This window comes from Setaria italica, chromosome III (assembly GCF_000263155.2).
Source record: "Setaria italica strain Yugu1 chromosome III, Setaria_italica_v2.0, whole genome shotgun sequence".
In the NCBI taxonomy this organism is placed as follows: domain Eukaryota; kingdom Viridiplantae; phylum Streptophyta; class Magnoliopsida; order Poales; family Poaceae; genus Setaria; species Setaria italica.
In genome coordinates, this window is record NC_028452.1 from 39,384,998 (window position 1) to 39,391,570 (window position 6,573).

Consider the following 6,573-nt stretch of genomic DNA (forward strand, 5'->3'; position numbering starts at 1 on the left):
AGGAAGATTGGCCCGTGGGAGTATGATAACCAATTCCGATACGAGTTGTGTTTGTAAATATTTGTTTTCGTTTAAAATTAGAGATAGATCCTAGTTGGTTAGGAAATCAGTTGTAACCGGCTGTAAATAGCCATCTTTAGAGATTTGTAGAACAAGACATCAATCAATACAAACAATCTACTTTTTCATCATACTTAACTTTCAAGTCGACGACTTCGCCAATATACCTTTTTCTTTCACGAGTTCGTACGGGTTGGCAGGGCTGCATCGACACGATCTCCGGCCGATTCTGTAAGTTCCGTTTATCGAGTAATATCTAAGCTTTAACTTCAGGCGCATCGCTGTCGTTTCATTTAGATTTTATTCACAAGTTATCGATATTGACTAGAACTATAGGTTTTATCTATTGTTTTAGTTTTATCACCAGTTATCCAGCTTGAGATTTGAACTTTTGGCTTTATTATTGTTATTTTTATTTATCATTATACAGCCGATTAGATCTATTTCAAGTATTGCTTCGTAGCGTTGTCTAGTCTGCTCTGGTAGATTCTTTACAATCGCTGTGTGATTGTTGGCTGTTCTATAGCTGGTTCTCTTCATAGCAAATCGGCTGATTCGCTGATACGCTTTTTGAGACAGATCGGAACTTTAGCCGATCGAAACCCCTGGGATTTAACACATTTCTTTCCTTATCAATCAACAGGTCAGATTGACTGGCACGCCGCGCGAACCGCACCAGGGTGATCACCCGAACAGGAGCTAAGCAAATTCCCGGGTCGTGTGTCTGACGCTGAAGGTCATCGGTCGATTTTTAGCGCCAACACACTTTTGGCACGTCCGGTGGGATCGACTTCAACATCCAACATGTCGAAAGCTGTCGAAATCTCCAAAGATAACGTCATCGAGGTGACAGAAGCAGATCTCAAGGACGACCAGAAGGAAGAATTGGCAAGACACCTAGAAGACTACAAGAAGACATGCTTGCAATCCTTCAGTCGTACCAGAAGTGGGGAGACCGTTAAGAAAGCTCCTCTTCCAACTCTCTGCCATATCACTATCGCTGAGGATTCGGGCAAGATGTCCGATATGATTCAACAGTCCGTTTACCAGGATTTCATTGACCAATCCTCAGTGATGACCAACACGGTATACAATGCCGTCATCAGTTCCTTGGTCAGCGGAGTAGCTCAGGGGTATCAGGGACCGGCGTACGCCCCGCCCATCGTAGCTCCAATCAGAAGCTTACCAGGCACATCTCACTCGGCTCCTCAGCCGATACCGACACAACGTGGAGGATACAACACTTCAATGCCTTCAGGGTATAACGGCGCGCCATGCTTTCATTCGCAAGCGCCATCTCAGCCTGCTCAGATTTCCTCCGTGCAATCACCGCCCTCAAATTCAATGCCTTGGGGGGCACCAGCAACGACGGTTGGATTGGACCAGTCAACCGGTTACGGAAATTCTCTGATCCAAGCACCATTCCAATCGGCCATTCGGCCGACGGTCCCACAATATCAACCGGCCTCGTCAGAAATCAGTCGGGGGCAGATACTGCGGAAACACTCAGAAGTGCAGCGCCGATGATGCTGTACGATGGGACGGCAGACTCACTACATCACCAGCTATCAACTGCTCAGCCAGTCATGCTGCCGCAAAATCCGCCACACGCTTTGTTCCATCACCCGGCCATCGCACCGCCGATCCATCAGCATGTGCCGACCCCTCAACCAGTCGTTCATAAGTAGCAAGTGGATTGGACAGCAAAGATAGCAAAGGTGATTCAAGATCAATTTGGGTTGAAACCGAAGGATCAAACCTATATGTACAAGACGCCATACCCGCCTGCCTACGACCTGCTGCCGTTTCCCCATCGGTACAAGGTTCCCGACTTTACCAAGTTTTCGGGGCTAGATGACACTTCGACCGTGGAGCACGTAAATAGATTCATCATCCAATGCGGAGAAGTAGCCACACAAGACGCTCTGCGTGTACGTTTATTCTCGTCGTCCCTATCTGGGTCGGCCTTCCAATGGTTCACTACGCTGCCATCCAATTCCATCGTTAGATGGGCTGATCTAGAGAAGCAATTCCACAAGTACTTCTACGCGGGAGTCCACGAAATGAAGCTTTCAGATTTGACCAGCCTCAGGCAGAGGAGCGATGAACCAGTGATCAATTACATGCAGAGGTTCAGAGAGGTCAGAAACAAATGCTACACCCTTGTTCTGACCGACACTCAGCTGGCCGATATTGCCTTCCAAGGTCTCCTGCCACACATCAAAGAGAAGTATGCCTCCCAGGAGTTTGATAGCTTAAGTCAAATTGTCCACCAATTGGCCGGTCAAGAAGTACGCCCTTTCGACCAGCGGAGGAATTTTCAGAAGAAGGTGGCATACTTGGAAGGATCTGAGTCTGAAGAAGAAGCGGAAATCGGCCTAGCAGAATGGGTAAAAGGGAAAAAACCGATATCATGCCCGTTCGGGAAGAAAGAACCAGAAGCGTTCGGTTTTGACACGTCAAAGGCCAACAAGATCTTCGATTTACTTCTCCAAGAGGGGCAGATCAAGCTCTCACCTTACCACACCATTCCATCAGTCGAGCAGCTCAAAAAGATGAAATATTGCAAGTGGCACAATGCCACGTCTCATGACACAAACGAATGTGAAATCTTCCGTCAACAGATACAGTCGGCCATTGAGCAAGGCAGACTCAAATTCGAAGTCCCGGCGAAGCTAGTAAAGCCGATGAAGATTGATCAGTATCCTTTCCCTACTAACATGGTTGATACGGGAAGAAACGCGCTTCAAACCAAGGTGCTTATGTCAGAATCGGCTAAGAGAAGCGGCGCCATGGACCCCAGAAATCAGGCCACGGTTGAAGATGTCAAAGGGAAAAGACGGGTCGAAGATGAGGCGAAGGGTCAGAGAGACCGCGCAGACCTATCACCTCCCAATTCTTGCTCAACAAATATCAGCGGCAGTGGGAAAGTTTGAGACACCACGAAGAGATGATGTGCCGACACGATTATCATTGGCGATGCCCGTTCTTCATCCACTGCTGGGAAAATAACCTCAGGTTACCATCAGCCGATAATTGCCCTGAGTGCAGTGGTCCATATCACGACAATCGCCCGTTCAAGAGGTCACGCTCCAGAGATAGAGGATCAGAGCCGATCAGCAGAAACTGGCACGAACAAGAAGATCGGCGCCTTTCAGTGCGTGATCGGCTGGGGGCAGAGTTGACCGGTATGATCGGCCAAGGGGCAGACTTGAACAGTATGATCGGCCGGGGGGCAGGATTGACCAGCGCAAGCGATTGGGGGGTAGAGCCAGCGCACACGATCGGCTAGAAGAGATGGCCGATGCTAAGGTGTCAGATGAAAACCCCCTAGGGCGAGAACCAGACTGGGAGCGCACCAAACCACCGGCCAAACAGGTGAACCCCAGGTGGTGCCCTGATGGATTGACCAAATCCCAAAAATGAAGGATCCAACGTCTGCGCCAATGGGAACAACAAGAAGAAGAGCAGAGGCAGATGGTGGATAAGAAAGATGACAGGTCTCGAGTCTGGCGCCCCAGAAGAAACAACAATGAGGAAGGCGACAATCAGGAATCGGCAGCTGATGTCAGCATGGTGTTCATCATGCCGATGGAGTTCATGGCCCCCGCCGATCGAGGCGACACGACAAGGATGGAGGAGCAGATGGCGCAATTGGCTTTGGAGCCAATGATAGCCACTTTTGAGAAACCGGAAGATAAAAAACGACAACATCTCAAGGCTCTGTTCCTCAAAGGACACATTAACGGATGACCTATCACTAGGCTACTGGCGGATGGAGGCACCACAGTCAATATCATGCCATGCTATGTTCCGAAAATTGGGCAAAAGTGATGAAGATGTGACCAAGATGGACATGATGCTCGAGGATTTCGAAGGCAACGTGTCCCCCGCCCGCGGAGCACTCTGCGTCGACCTCACCATCGGCAGTAAGACCCTTCCCACTACTTTCTTTATTATTAATGGCAAAGGGTCCTACAACATGTTTCTCGGTCGCGATTGGATACACGCGAATTGCTGCGTCCCGTCTACAATGCACCAATGCCTCGTACAGGGGGTCGGCGACAACATTGAGATAGTCACCGCCGATTCTGCCTACAGTGTTGCGGCGGCCGACGCACAACAGTGGAGCTGCGAACACGTCAAATGCATATCCGGTAGAACTTGGGACACCGATTTCCTGAAAGTGTCCGATTTTGGCCTACAGCCGATCCGAGCAATCGGCTCTGAAGATTCAGATTAGATGGATCAGTTCGTCCGAGAAGACGGGAAGCTTGCGCACGGATTTACGTCAGCTGATTCATTGGAGATGGTGGACTTAGGCGATGGCAGCAAACCAAGGCCGACGTATATTAGTGCTAGCTTGGATCCTGAGTACAAATGTAAACTGACAAGTTTATTGAAAGAATTTAAAGATTGCTTTGCTTGGGAATACCATGAGATGCCTGGTCTAGACCGGTCCATTGTCGAACACCGGTTGCCTATAAAACCAGGATATCGGCCGTATCAGCAGCCTGCACGATGATGCAACCCTAAAATTCTACCTGATATAAAGGCCGAGATTACAAGATTGATTGAAGCGAGATTTATTCAGTAGTGCCGCTACGCCGAGTGCATTTCTAATATTGTACCCGTATACAAGAAAAATGGAAAGTTGCGCGTATGCATCGACTTCAGGAACCTTAATCACGCTACACCGATGGATGGGTATCCAATGCCAACAGCTGATGTCTTGATAGACGCCGTCGCAGGACATAAAGTCATCAGTTTCATGGATGGTAATGCTGGGTACAATCAAATATTAATGGCCGAAGAGGATATTTCGAAAACGGTCTTCAGGTGTCTGGGCCACCTCGGTTTATTCGAGTGGGTAGTGATGACCTCGGTTTAGTCAGTTTATTCGAAAACACCGGCGCCACATATCAACGGGCTATGAATTATATTTTTCACAAGCTTACTGGTGTACTGGTGGAAATCTACATCGACGACATTGTGGTCAAGTCAAAAGGACATCAAGAACATCTGGCCGATTTACAACAAGTATTGGAGTGCACAAGGAAGCATGGGTTGAAAATGAACCCAAAAAAGTGTGCATTCGGCGTGTCGGCTAGACAGTTTCTAGGATTCATGGTCCACGAACGAGGGATAGAAGTCAATCGGAAGATCATAGCTGCCATCAACAAGGTCGTGGCCCCGTAGAACAAAACTGAGCTACAGTCCTTAATCGGCAAGGTCAATTTTATCAGAAGATTCATATCCAATTTGTCCGTGTGTATTCAAGCTTTCACTCCTTTGCTAAAGCTGAAACCTGATCAGGAATTCGTGTGGGGAGAAGAACAGCGAAAAGCACTGGAAGACGTCAAGCAACATCTGATTTCACCACCTGTGTTAGTCCCGCCACAGGCTGACAAGCCGTTCAGACTATACTTATCGGCCGATGAGCGGGTGATCGGATCGGCGCTAGTATAGGAGTTCGAAGGAAAAGAACGAGTAATATATTATGTCAGCAGAAGACTCCTAGATGCCGAAACAAGATATTCCCCAGTAGAACGGTTGTGCCTATGTCTGTATTTCTCATGTACCAAGCTCAGGCACTACCTGTTATCGGCAGAGTGCATAGTCGTATGCAAGGATGATGTGGTAAAGTACATGTTGTCGTTACCAATTTTGAAAGGAAGGATTGGAAAGTGGATCCTAGCTCTGTTAGAGTTTGACCTTAGGTACGAATCAGCCAAAGCTGTCAAGGGCCAAGTCATGGCTGATTTCGTGGCTCAGCATTGTGGGCTGAAAGTCACTGTCGTTGAACCTGTTCCGTGGACTTTATACTTCGACAGTTCTTCGTGTGGGACCGGATCGGGAATCGGCATCATCCTCATATCGCCTCGGGGGGCAAGTTATGATTTCTCTCTGCCGATAGAAGCGTCCACGACCAATAAGCACGCGGAATACCGAGCCGTCCTGAAAGGTATTCAATTGTTGAGAGAGATCAAAGCTGAAGCGGTAGAAATTTTTGGAGATTCCATGCTCATTTTGGATCAATTAACAGGAAGATCTGAGTGCAAAGATGATGTCTTGAGGATTTACTATGAGGATTGCCTCCAACTCTTAAAGGAATTCAAGTCTGCGGTTATTGAGCATATTCCCAGAAGTTACAATGAAGGGGCCAATAGGCTTGCCCAACACGCGTCCGGGTATCGGCCGATTCAAGGTACCATGACTCTAGAACTTGCGGCCGACGATTGGCGAAAGGAGATCGCCGATTACTTGAAAGATCCGTCCAAGAAGGTAGATCGGCGAGTACGTTTTCAGGCCACGAAGTATACGTTGCTTGAAGATGATTTGTTTTACCGGACGATTGATGGAGTTCTGCTCAAATGCCTTGGAACAGAAGAAGCAAAGATCCTGATGGGAGAAATTCACGAGGGCTTGTGCGGGGCTCATCAATCGACTCACAAAATGAAGTGGATAATCAGAAACAACGGGTATTATTGGCCGACGATACTCGAAGATTGC